A 15101-nucleotide genomic window follows, 5' to 3' on the forward strand; every position below is an offset into this window, starting at 1 on the left:
GGTTCTGTGTTCCCCATTTGAGGATCACACACATTCCACACACTGCTCTGCTCTGCAGTATTTTTTTAAAAACAATGGTTACGTTCACAAGGAGAAAAGCAAAAATTCCTATTAGTAACACTGAGGTTCCAAAAATCCACCATTTTGATCATAGGGAAAATTGTAGCACTTCATTTTATTTTACCTAGCTGGATGTCTCTATGCAAGGAAGGCATAGTCAATATAATTCTAATATGGAAATCCAAAGATTAGGTTTGACATAAATGCATTACCATGTGTCAAACAGATAGCTAGTGAGAACCTGCTGTACAGCACAGGAAGCTCAGCTCGGTGCTCTGTGATGACCTAGATGGGGGGGGGAGGGGGGATGGAGGTCCAAGAGGGAGGGGATATATGTGTACATATAGCTGATTCATTTCATTGTACAGCAGAAACTAACACAACATTGTAAAGCAATTATACCCCAATTAAAAATTTATATATATATATATATATATATATATATATATATATATATATATATATATATATATATACATATCTGGGGCTGTTATTACCCTAACAGTGACCTAAACATCATACCATCCATAACCTGAACTGTTATATGAAGAGGAGGTGGGAAATGTACTAAACTAAGAAATCGAAAATGTTCTTCCTTGAACTGCCATTAACTATTTGTGTGACTTTGAGACTGTCATTTAAATTTTTTGTGCTCAAGTCTACAAAATAAAGGAGTGACCATTTTTACTCAAAGAAACATTTTATACACTTATATCAAGAAAAGAAGGCAGAACAAAAGCTGAAATTCAAGGCATTTAAACATAACTAACTTTCACTTTCTCTGAAGCTCTTAACTGAGTATCAGGTTCCATGTGTGTAAATATGGTTAAGACCTAGTGATGATATGGAATTCACATACTAGATTCCTATTAATAAATTGCATTTGCAAATAAAGATTATATTTAAAAAATGAAAATTAGTGGAATCCCAAGGCCCATTTAAAATGTCAAAGGGTGAGGGAGAGAAATCAGATTTCAAGGTAAGAAAAGCCGAAAGACAGAGAGAGAGGTGGAGAAGAATGAGAAGGAGAGAAGGAAAAAGAAAACGTATACTTGAGGTTAAAGTTAAGTTAACTGCTATGCCATTTGAATACCCTAGAACAGTGGTTTTCAAAGTATATAGCCTCTGGACCAGCAACACCTAGGAACATGTTAGAGATGTACATCTTCAGGCTCCACCCCAGAAACCCTGGTTGGGGGACTCTGTGTGTTAATACAACCTCCAGGTGATTCTGATGCACAATGAACTTCAAGGACTACAGCTAAGTTTTAAGTTCTATTATCTAATACTAAGACTACCATTCTAGCAAAAACGAGGTGCATTCAATTAATGGATGTTAGGTGACTGAATAAGCTCATTCTCTGAATGGGATAAAGAGATATTCAGGAATGTAAGGAGGATACAATAAAATGATTATTTATTTTGAATTATGTTATTTAAGTGTATATCCATAAGTAACAAAGTGTTTTGAACTTGAGAGAACAAAGGCACGGGGAGACGGGAATTGGAGAGACACGGACCTCCCAAGAGCTTGAATGCCAGGATCACCTGGGGGTGCTTTATTTAAGCTGGACATGTCTCTTTCCCTCTTACCCATTGAAAATTCTTGTCATAGTCAGCCATTGTACTGCTTGGAGTATTTTTATGTCCTTCAGATGAATTGAGGTGGAAAAAATGCTGAAAAACACTGGATCATTGGTGGATATAGGACAAATAATAATAAATTAAAATAGCTGCAAGTTATTTGATGTTGCTTTGCACCAGCACTGCACTGAGACCTTTAAATTTTTTTTTGTTTTAATCCTTACAACAACCCATTAAATTAAGCATTATCCCCATTCACAAGTTAGTAAACTATGATGTGGAGAGTTTAAGTAAATTATACAAGGTCCACACTTGGTAGCTAGTATGGTTTGGATTTTAGGAGCCCAGTGCAGAGCTCATGTTCTTTTCTCAGAAACAGTGTTTGGGGTTTGGTAGAGCACTTATGGCTGGAGACATAGAATTGGTCACCACTGATGCGTAGTAAATAGTTGAAACCTTTGCAAAAGACAAAAATTCTTACTAAGTAAAAAAAGATGAGAACTAAGGACAGAAGTCTGGGGAATGACAACATTTATGGGAAAAATTTTGGGTGACCAACTTTCTTGGTTTGCCCAGGACATTGGGGTTTCCTGGGACAGGGGACTCCCGGCAAAATGGGATGATGGGTTACCCTACAAGTGGCAAAATAAGAGACAGCAAAAAAGAATGGGAAGGAGCAATTGGAGAGCCAAAGTGTGTAGCATCATGTCACAAACACTGAGGCAGCTAGAGCATCCAGGAGGAGTAAATTCTTATGAGTCTCATAGGCTTAGGAGGGCACTGCAAGCCTTCAGAGCACATTTCAACCAAGTGGTGGTGGCCAAAGCCAATTTATAGGCTTGAAAAAGAAATGGTTGATGAAGAAGACCAAGAAGTTGAAAATTACAGAAAAGAAGCAAATATATATTCAAACAGAGGAAGACTTAGAGGAAGATTGTAGTCTGCTTGTTAAGGCTTGGGGAGACGTAAGTGCATTTTTAAACTAGGAGGAAAGCAAGTAAAGAGATGAGTTTACCATGTTGTAGATGTAGATTAATGGCTAGGGTGACGCACCATGAGAGATAAACATGGAAGCAACCGCACACACTTTGTAAAAAGATGCAATATGTACCAAATAGAATCTGGGATTTTCAAAAATAATTACCAAACACAGGGTGTCTGTTATGGGCCAGGCTCTGTGACAAGTACAGTCCCTTGAACAATGGGCATTTGAACAGTGTAGGTCCACTTGCACGCAGATGTTTTTCAATAGTAACTACCATAGTACTACATGGTGCACGGTTGGTTGAATCCAAGCATACTGTCCACTTACTTATTCTGTCACATTAAACCCCTGTTGAAGAGGTCAAACACTTACTCTCAAGAGAATTTTATTTGTGTCAGCACCTAAAAGTAAATACGTGTTTTCTTGAGAAGTAAAAATAAATAAATAAACCAAAGAAATTTACTTTACTAGAAATATTATCATGTTTCAATTGGTTTTCTTCACATAAAGTAGCAAAATTCTTTCTGATTCTTGCCATATTTATATAAATAATCATAAGTCAAGTTCTTAGCAAAACTGGTTTGCCCTTCCTATTCACCTTTCAATGTCTAGAAGACCTAATCCTATTTGTAAATGTTAGCATCCCTTTATTTTTAATCAGTTTACAGCTAAACAGAATGAGGAAGTGTGACACCCAAAATTTTATCTTTGGTCATCTAGTTTCACCCACTCCAGGGGATGGGGGGTGGGGGGTGGGGGAACCACCTTATATTTTTTAAAAAGTCTTTATCTTTACCTAAAATTATTTGTTCAAGTACTAAAGCCTTTGCCACTGAAGTTCAATTTATGCTTTATAACTAAGTTAAAAATGAAATTATTTTATCTGTATAAAACAGTGGTTATAACCTCAGGACAATGCCTTAGAGCTAGAAATTATCTACAAAAGTTCACCAAGAAGAACTCAAATGGAAAGAGTCCATAAAGTAAACAACTCAGTGCAATTTCTGGCACAGAGCAGGGCCGAAACAAAGGCTAATTTCCCTTAGCTTAGAGATGTACAGACCAGTTTATGAAGGTTTTTTTATATGGAATCAATTATTTATTTTCTCTCTGTTCCCAAACTCATCAAAAAGTTAACTCATTTTACAGAAAAAAAGTTCATACCAATTTTTTCTTGAGGTTTCTTTTTCCCATTTATATTTATTTTTACACCAACATACCTCATTCTGCCAAATCAATAGTTTCAAATATTTTAGATTATCTTATTGGTCAATACTATCAGTTTTGGATTAAAGGCCATAAAAACCACAGAGAAAAAATATAATATTTGTTTAAAATAGTTTGTGCTAATGCTAGCATGGTTATAAATCTTGGGAATAGTTAATACATAATCTTGTTATAATGGCAGTGGTAGTAATGTCAACATTAAATAATACTTCAAGTTATAATAATCATACTGCTAAATTAATATGTATTATGTTATTAACATTTTCTTATTAATATAATAGTTCAAAAGAGCTGACTGTACTGTAGCCAAAATATCCACAGTATTTTATCCACTGAATTGTGCCAAAAATGGGAGATTTAAGACCACACATAACTACAAAGGTCAACTGCAAATGTCAAAGGATCAACTAATGATTAATTCATCAGTAAAGTCAAAGGACAAGTTTGAAATTTATTTTTACACACTAGGCCAATTTTTTGTCTGCTGAAACTAATTTGACTTATTCTATATCCTAAAGGGGCAAGACCCAACAATTTATCATTTAAATGATAACTACCATGACACTGTTCCTGTAAAACTCCACCTGTTTAATTTAATGTGGTATATACAATATAAAACTATAATTACAGTTAAAACATCATTATTTGTCATTAAAATATTAAATCAGAGAAACTCTTTGATCTGGACATTTAACTCTTACTTTTAGTGGTTTGAAGTATTCAAGTTGACATTGCAACTGTATAAATACTAAAAGTATTGGAACTGTGAGTCTATACATAAAAATAGAATTATAATGACAATGAAACACTATGTATACTAAATGCCTTAAAAGATTATAATCCAGATGTATAAAATACTTTAAAACTCTCATTTTCTAATAAACTGGTAGAGTCCAGCATATTTTTTATTCTCTATAATCATTCACACTATCATTCTTTCAACAAGAACCTTTGATTGTCAGCCAATAAAAGGACACATGCCACTGTCAGGAAGCCTGGATTGACTGGTAACCCAGAAGATAACAACCAAAAAATTGTAACAGTTAGAATAAAAAGGCAACCTATCAGAAAAGCCATCTGTATATATAATTAAGTGAAGTCCTCAGCTAGGAAAAATTATGGTCAGGAATTTTGCTAAACAAATCTAAAATAAGTATTATAATAAGAAGCATGTGTGTTAAATTACACCCTGTCCTCCAAAAAAAAGTGTCACAGAACATCAAAGCTGTAAATTTTCATAGGTATTTTTGTTAGGACACTAAATTGTTTTAATATTTTGCAACTCCCATCTGTTATAAATCTTAGAAAATATTCACTGGGTAATCCTTTTTTCATTAATGAAAGAGCTGCCAAAGTAGGACTAATTCTCAAAATGGTACTAACTATTGAAATACCGTAAAATTTATTATAAAAAATGCTTACTTCCCCAAATCAGTAGAAAAGCTTAGAAATTAGATAATGCATCACTACAGTGGTGGTAAGACTGAAGTGACAGAGGATTTACATTTATCTTTCTTTCTTTTATAGAAAGGGGCTGAGTTTTGGAAACACTATATCATGGGTCCTTTCATGGAAGAAAAAAGCTTCGAGCATCTGTTGTGTTTTTTGGAGTTTATTGTTGTTGTTTTTTCTCTTTTCAACTTGCATCTCTTTCTATTTAATTACATCTTCTTGGACAAATCAATTACTCCTCTCTCTCTCTGTGACAACTGTACTCTGTCCCCCCTCTAACCATTATATCCTGTCTCCCTAGTGACCCCACATGACTTTCCTAAATAAGTAGTCGTATAAGATTCAAGAAACTTAGTTTATCAACCGGCTTTGCCGCTTACTTTGTTACCTACTCATTTTTCTTCTCCTTCAGGCTTCTTGTATGGAAAGTGGAAAAAGTCCTAAAAAGTCCCTTCTAGTCTATCACTGGGGGTGAGACCATTGTTTGTATTTGAGCACAATACAAGATATAAACATTTTTTGCACCCAAGCTTGTCAATTACTTTCACACTTTTTTAGAGAAATTTTAAAGGGCTCAGCGTTGGTCTGGAATCGTCCCCACACCAGACAAGCTGACCAGAGTTGATGACATAACTCAGCATCTCAGGCAGACAGGGAGAGCTTGGATTCTAATCAATCCACCACTGTCTCTTCCTGCTGTCCCCAGAATGGGGCAATGTTCTAAGCTCGTCCCCTTAGCAAAATAGCTGTTAATAGGTTTAGAATATGCTCAGTGTGAGAAGGTTCACTGGCCCATCTTCCATCACAGGGTGCCACAGTTCTCTGAGGGAGGACAATGCATTGCTCTGCTGTCTGGCTCACTCAAGTGAGCTGACCTCACTTGGGTTCTCAGTGTCACAAATTTTAGCTCTCGTGTTATTTTAAAATTTTTCATACGTCGCCATTCCCCTGACTACCAGTCATACCACACATGAAATATTTGTCTCCTTTCCTTCCCCCTAGTCTTCATCACTGCCAGGATTAGGCAATTTTCCTTCTTTCCTTTTCAAACCTCAATAGCAAAGGGTTGGTTGTACCTTGCCTGACCTCTTAATTGCACCCAACCTCTAAGAACAGCTACACAGATTGTCTTCAGGGCCCTACATCTGCCTGAAAATTCCTCTCTTTTTCGACTCAGTGGACTCTGTTGGACCCTGAAGATCCACCCAGCTCCATCCTACTCTAACTTTCTCCAACCTTCTTTAGGTTGACTTTTGACTTATGAGACTTGACTTTTAAAAACCAGATTAACCTGAGTCCTTTGCCCTCTAGCTCTCAATTGGTTGGGCAATGGAGAGTGCAGCAGCTATAAAAATGCACCTCTCAGATCTCCAACAGCAGGGCCAGCTGGTGCATTCTAAAATCCATCACCGCACTTCCCATGTGCTACTCCCAGGCAGTCATCGAACATAACAGAGAACCTAAGGGATTTTCATGCCTACAAGATCTAGGACTCCTCTGATGGATAGTTTGTCTTGAGGACTTCCCAATGGATTTTTCAAGACTTTATTAAAACTGTATCACAGTCTGACTTGTCCTATCAAATCTTCCTTCCTACAGGTTTTAGATGGTGGTCTAATGACTCACAGCCTCCTCGGGCTCCCTCTCTATTTCTCTCACAGGCACTTCCCTGATAAATCTACTGCACGACTAATTCCATCTTGATGTCTGCTTCTCGAAGGCCCTGAACCGATATAGAGGATGAGAAGAGAAGGCAAGGGCAATTTCCCTGAGTTCTTCCCTGTTGGGCCACAGGTTGGAAGCTCCTATTAGGTTGCACTCCTCTAACAGTGGCAGGTTTTTCTGGGTTCTGGTAACTGCTCAGTCAACTTGTTCTTTCAGAGAGGTTACCTGGAGTAGGTAACAGTTTCTTCCTGTTGCCAACCCTGGATGCTTCACCGCCCCTTTAATCTTGCCCTGTCTTTGTCCCTTTATTAAACTCTCTTCATTCAACCCTCCCTTTTCTAACTTTTTATTTTATTTTATATAAAGATATATTTAAATATCATTAAAAATCAAAAATAATATAAAGAACCCCTGTATACCCTTCACTCAGATTCCCCAGTGTTTAACATCATACATGTTAGTTCTCTCTCTCTTTGTATAAAACTTTTATTACTTTTTCTCAATTATCTAAGAGTAAGTTAAATGCTTGATGCCCTTTCTACCCTAATAATTCAGTGTGTATTTGCTAAACACAAAGACCAAGGACATTCTCTTATATATCCATAGAATGATTATGAAAATAAGGGGAAAAAATGAACATTAATGCAATATTATTTTCTAAACTGCAGATCTTATTCAACATTTTTCAAATTTTTTCAAAAAAGAAAATCCTGGACCAGATTTGAATCCAGAATCACATCTCTTTGCCTGCAGCAAAATCACTCTCTTTGCATACAGCATCTATTCTCTTTCAGGATCATAAAATTTATAGTAATTGTTACCAGGGCAGGCCCAAGGAAACAAAACCTCAAAACTGGATTTTAGGATAGGTTTGCTTACATGTTTAGTAAGCATATAGATAACCTTATTTCATGGTGGGGGAGGAAGAGTAATCCATGGCGTGAAGTAGCCTCATGTTCACTCGAATTATCAGCAACATTGTGGAAGACAGTGCAGGTGGAGACCAAGACACTGAGAGAACAAGTGATTGCAGTGTTAGTTGCTATGATGATAATGACCATTATAAAAGCTGTATCATGTGATAGCTTCTTCTGAGAATCCTAGAGAACATCACATGGGAAAGGCAAATTGAAAGCTACAGGGCACAGGTCAAAAATTAGAAAGCCTCTACTGCAGCTATAAAACAGTTCCTTATCTGTATCCACAGCAGATACAGTCAAAGATCAAGTACAAAGCCCGAATGTAAGGGTTTAGGAGTTGCAACACCACATAAGTGTGTAACCTTGACATATCTCTTATCCTCTTGTTGGGGAAGGAGTGGGACCCTGAGACATGGGATGAGGATATTGAGCAGACAAGATAAGGCTGAGAATTTTGAGTCCCCATTATCTCCCTGGACTTTTCCTCCCAACAGAAGCAGCCCCATCCCTCCTGGCACAGAGGAACCAACCTTCCCCTGCTATCACCAGGACAGCTGACTAACAAGGAAATGCCTGTTCCCCTGAGGACCTATCCACAACATCCTTCGTTGTCTCCAGGTCCATAGTGAAAGCTGAATACCAGTATAGCCCAGTCAGGGAGGACTGAAGCCTGGCCCAGATGGAGAGAGCCTGCTCTCCTAAAGAAATGCAGGATCTTGACAACAGAAATCAGCAGGAATCTGGGGAGCATGTATAAAAATGGATAAATCCTGATGTTACATTAGAATGGAGCAAATAAATAGATATAATACAATCACCAGGATTCCGGATTTACCCATAATGTATATGGGTAACAATAATAGTCTGCTATGTTGATGAATTGAGCTTGGCCTCAACTGACATTTATAATCAGTGAGATTGAAATACCAGAAATTAAATCCCTGACATTCTGTAGAGGAAGGAGTCCAGAATTCCACAGAGATGAGAATGCTTTCCTGGACCTATTTATGTACAGCCTGCTCAGTCACCCCGTAATCATAACCCCTGGAGGGCTCAGGGGACAACTTTTCACGAAGACACTAAGAAATGCAGTGGCGAGGGAAAGCTCTGTGATGTCCGTCTCCTGCAGGTCAGAGATGAAGATGTTGCAGATGAATGGGGCTCCCTTACTTTAATGGCAATCATGGGATCAGGTGGCAGGGGCCAGGTGGGAGGGCCTAACCACCAGAGCCATATCAGTTGTACAGACAAGGCAGTAATCAGTTTTGACCAACAGGAATCTGTGGCAATGGCTACCTAGGAATAAAATCATTGCTGGTGCACCTTAATATTTATAAATGGAAAAATTCAAGATCTCACTCCCATCACTGTAATGAGAAGTCTCAGCCTCTTACCTGGTTGCCAAGCATGTACCAGTTCACAGAGCCTCCTGAATGAGAAGAACAGGTTCTACTGAGAAAGGATCTTACAAATTGGACGTAATGAAAATCATCATTCCAGTCAGTGGCTTTCAACACTGGCTGCAAATGAGACTCACCTACAGAACTTTTGATAAATAGTAATGCTTCGGCTCTACCTCCAGAGATTCTGGCACATATGGTCTATGAGGGCTTGATGAAAAGGAAAACTAAAAGTGGTTAAAGTTTGAAACAATAGAAATAACACTCAAAAACATCCAAATAAATCAGAAGAAACTAAAACAATACCCATACACTACAACACTCAACTTTTCATTTTCTGTACAAGGAGCAATTGAGATAATCAGCTTGTAGAAGTTTGCAGAAAGAAGAGGCAAGAAAGTGTAAATGAAAGTGTGAGAATATTTAACCCAACAGAAAAGAAGTGAAATAGAAATAGAAATAATTGTATGATTGGTACCTAAAATTTTGTACTTAATAATCATGAATAAAATGATAAAGGAATTTTCAAAAAAATAAATTGTTTAAAAATTTCCAGATACAGAAAGATAAAATACGAAATGTACTAGGAATTAATAATAAATTTTACCTGGTAATTGCTACAAATCATAAATCAAGTTTGATATTCTAATTAAGAAATTGAAAATAAAATCATAAAAATGCTAAAATTTGAGGAAAATGAAAAATTATTGAAAATATGAACTAGACAAAATCAGCATAAACTGAAAAAAAATCCATATTAAGCTTTGAAAAAAAATTTTACTGACTTTAAAATATACTTTTCTGAACTTTAAATACATTCATAGTAGCTAAAACACCGTGATCTTCGATCCTGGTAGGTTGAATGTTTTCTACTGCTGTTATAAAAGAGCTGATTAAAATTTTGCAGGAATCATTGTAACCTGTTAATGTTACTCCATAATTTACAAAAACTTTTAAAATAGTTTAGAAGAAACAAAATTTTAATAAATTGAATAGATTTAGTAAATTTTGTGAATTGAATTTTTTCAAATTTATTTTAAGCTAATTAATTTTCAGCTTAAGAGTGTAATAAAGAGATTTTATGATCCATAAAAACCTCAATTTTGCCTCAGTTCTCTACTGCTTTGGGCTATGTTTACACAGAACCTAAACGTCTAAATGTGTCAATGGAACAACTGTTCAATTCTGAAAAACATGTCAAAATAATTTACTGCTAACATTTTTATAAAATGTAGGAATCCCATAGATCTCATCCATATTTTCACTTTAACACACATAAATTCAGTCAAAAGGTATTTCTAAGTTCCATTGGTAACAACTGCTAGAAGAAAATATGTCCAAGTGATGCAGAAGAAAAGGAAGAGGAGGAGAAAGGGAGGGGATGAGGGAAGGCAGGAGGAGAACAAGGAAAGTGATGCATGTGGGCTTTGAAGCACCACTGTCACCACATTTGATGTCCCAGCAATTCAGTGAGGTGTTTATGGCAGTTGTAAATTTAGTTTTCAGACAGGGAAACTAAAACTGAATGAATTTAACTTACCAAAGACTATATAGAAAGAGAATAACAGAGTCAGAATTAAAAACCAGGCAGAGTCAGAGGGTTTTTGTTGTTGTTGTTTGTTTAAGTAGCATTTGGACCTTAAGCCTCAACCTTAGAGTATAACTTCCAACCTTACAAACCACATCTTGTGTTTTTTAATCTTCTTACCTGGAATCAGGGTTGGGATTAAAAAAATCCATTTTGGGCTTCCTGTAGGATCTTGGAATTACAGAGCTTGAGAAAATATTGTTAAGCATTCAGTGTTCTCTACAATTAAATACCATGTTCTATACTAATCCCACTTTTCATAAAACTCCAATGGAACACCCAGTTGCCAAAGGTGCGTATAAGGAAGTTCTGACTCTGGAGGAGCTTGGCCGTGGCTAAGAGTTCCAGCCCTGGAGTCAGATGCCTGAGCCAGAACCCACTTCGGCTACGTAGCCAGGGCAGGTGACTCAGACTCCCTGAGTCTATTTCCCCACTGCCAAGTGGGTAAATAATAAGAGTACCAACATCACAGGCTGTGTTGGGAATTTAATGAGTTATCCATGCAAAGCACTTACTCTCTGGCACATAATAAGTACTCAAAAGTTTTAGCTATTAGCTCTGTTCTAAAAGGGAAATGTTTTATATTTTTTTTCTGGGACAACGGATAATAAATCCAATACCATGTAATTTCAAAAATATAGACTGTTAACAGTGTATGCTGTCTAGCATGCAAAGTACATACTGTTCCGAAAACAAGTAGGTAAATCTTCAATAATACCCATATCACACTGCGCTCAAACACATGGAGCATATTACATAAGACTAGTTGGATTATAGGTCTTCTGTTGTGTAAGAGTGCCTGCATGTGTGATTATAGACATTCTTTTTCTCTAATCCCATCTGCATTATAGTCTGGACAGTGTCATCAGTGACATAGCTCAAAATTGAGTCCAGATGGAAGGAAAAACATTTACTAGCCTAATGAAGGAAATGCCATGAGACAAGCGTATTTAGTGTGAGAGATGGAGATAGGTTCCTTTGAGACTAAACCAAGTGTAGATATTTTGCAATATAAATTTCACCATTCTTTTCATGTCCTACCTTCCCAGTTATTGCAAAATATCTAATTCATAAGCTTAGTAGTGACAGTGTTACTAAAAATGAATAAATAACTCTGGATTATTATCCCTATGTCTTCGTCCATGGGAGATGAAAAGAAAGACTTCTTAGAATGTTGCCTATAAAAGCTGAGACTGGGGTTTTAATATGAACAGCAATCCATGAGAATTGGACATCAATAAAAAACACAGCTCAGTACTTAAGAAATGTAAAAATATTTGAAGTGCTATTCTATTGGTGTAATTACTCTTCAACTCTTTCTTAAGCAATGTGATAAACTGACCATTGTTCACCTCTACTTCATGAGTACATGAGCAAGTACATTTCTCAGCCCCTCAGTAATTAGGCAGAACCATGTAACTAGTTCCAGCTGGTAGGCTATGGGCTGAAGTGGTATCCTTCAATTCCTGACCAAAAGACCTAACTGCAGGTGCAAAGCTCTCTTCCTCTCCTCACCTTCTCCATGAGTTTAAGAGGGAATTGCTGAAGGATGGTGTAGCCTCTATCAGCCAAGGTCCATAGAAAGCAGAGCCTCATACCAACCCATAAGGGACTGCAGCATCACTAACTTATGTTAAACCACTGAGATTTGAGAATCTTTACTGTAGTATAGCCGAAACAATCCTGCCTAATAAAAGCAAGAATCAGTATTTTTCTTCCAGATTCCTGGAATGGCTATTTTGAATCCATCTCATCTTACAATTATTAGTGAGAAATGAAAACATCTACACCCTTCTGGTGTACTGTCTTCAATAATATGGCACTACTCTTGGGCTGTATTCTTCAACATGACTTTATTCCTCCAAGCAATTTTGCCCAGGAAGAAAGAGTTGCAAATAAATGACCATCAAACTGCTCAACTTTTCAATTGATGCCATCAAATCACTGTTCACTCACCAAGACTCTCTTTGAAACCCTTGCCTCAAAACCTTCACTTGGCAAGCCCATTGGTCCTAAACCATCATATCATGAACCTTACCCAAAGAGAATCTATATCAACCCAGTTTCAGAGAGAAGCATTATCAGTTAAAGGTTGCACCCACATGTTGAAATGTATTTACTATTCCTCGTCTAGAAGGCTCAGGGATTAGATGATTCTAGTACTTCTGAAAACAAAGAGGGTGAGGCCAACAGTCTCAGGAATTGAAGGATTCAGGAACATCTCAAGGCAGAGAAGGTGGGGCTAGTTGAAAGTCTCAGAGATGGAATCAAAGATCTAGATCATCTTCCCTAGCCCAGGAGACAGGATGATTATTCTCTGGAGAGTGTGCAAAACAGGGACTGTGTATTTGAAAATATCAGGAAGAGCTGAAAGAAACATACCTACTAAAGTCAGGGGGATTTGATGAAAGTTAACATTCATAACAGGGAGATGCCTAGCTTCCTCTTTCACCTCCCATCCTTTGGCTCCCAGAATGTGGGAGCTAGGGCTATACTCTCCAGAAAGAGACTGGTGGATTCAAGAGAAAATGCTACCAAGACTGACATTCAATGATCCCAAGATGAAATAGCAACATTCTTGACCTTATGATTCCTATGAATTTTAGTTCCTCACTCTCAAATGTAAATGGCAAAGATTGCCAGATATTTGAGGAAAGCCTCCAGCGTGAAAGGGTAATTAAATGGACACTATGCAAAGCAGAAGAAAACTTCTTAATCAACCTCTGAAACATAAAATTAATTATTGCATTTGTAAGGGGAAAAAAAGAGAAGACAATAAATAAGGTACCAGATAAAAACAAAAAACTTTTTTAAATCACAATTATGATAGAAGAAAGAAAAACATCTAATACAAGGATTGAAAGATAAAATTAAAATTTTTCCAGAAGGCAGAATTAAAGAACAAGAGATTAATAACAGGCAAGAAACAATAAATATAAGCAGGTCACTACAGGAATCTGGCATGACTAATAAGCATCACAAAAATAGGTAACAGGTAAAACTGAATTATCAAATAAATAATAATAGAAAAATTTCCCAGAGCTGAAAACTGAGTTTCTAGATCAAAATTTCAGTAAGTGCTTGGTACAATGGATGAACAAAGACCCAGACCAAGGCACATCATTGCAAATTTTAAAAACACCATGGATAAGGGTTAGAGCCTAACAGCTTCTAGAGAAAAACTTAAAAGGCCATATACAAAGTACTGATGGTAAGAATCGTGTGAGACTTCATCAAAGCATCACTGGAAATTGGAAGACAATAGAAAACAGCCACAAATTTTGATTATGGAAATATCAAAAGTAGAGAGCATAGTATAAGGCATCTCAATGTACGTATCACCTAGGTTCAACAATTATTTACTCGTTGCAAATATTGTTTCTTTTTACCTCCACCTATTTCTCCTTCTCTCTGAAAAGTTTGAATAAAATCTAGGCAACATACATCATCTGTAAATATATCAGTGCATATCTAAAAAGAAAAAACACCCATTTTAAAACATAATCACAACACTATTATTCTATCCCAAATAATTATACAAAATTCTTTAATAATCAATAAGTCAATGTTCACATTTCCATAATTATCTTCTAAATGTTCTTCTTTTTTCTTTTTCTTTTTAACAGTTTGAATCTGGATATAAGTAAAATTCATACATTGCCATTGTTCATATGTCTCTGATCTCTTTTAATCAATAGGTTTCCTCTCCATCTCTCTTTTATCCCTTGTAAAATTTTTGTTGAAGAGACTGAGTCATTTTTCCTTCAAAGTTTCCCATTGCCTGGATTTTGCTGATTGCCTCTCTGTGGTGTCAGTTATTGTGTTCCTCTCTCCCTTGTAATTCCTGTAAATTGGTCAGGAGATCATGAGGTTTGAACAGATTTAGGTTCAAGTATTTTTTTAGCTCGACTACTTCATAGGTTGTGTTCTGAGTTTCAATCAGGAGCTACATAAAGATGATGTTAGCAGCCCCTGATGAGCCTTGACTGCATCCATTCATTCACCGGTGATTGCAAAACTCCACTACTTTTGTTCTATTTTTTCTTGTTTTTCTTTGTTCTTAACTTGTTATCTGGAATAGTCATATAAAAAGAAAAACAAATGTCCTCTTATCAACTGTTTAGTTACCTGACATGGTTCCTATTGGAAAGGCAAGATAAATTCTTGATTGTTCACTATTTATCAATTTTCAAAATAAGTTACTTTTCTGGTACCTTCCA

This window comes from Balaenoptera physalus (genome assembly GCF_965194825.1).
Source record: "Balaenoptera physalus genome assembly, chromosome: 9".
NCBI classification, from domain to species: Eukaryota; Metazoa; Chordata; class Mammalia; order Artiodactyla; family Balaenopteridae; genus Balaenoptera; species Balaenoptera physalus.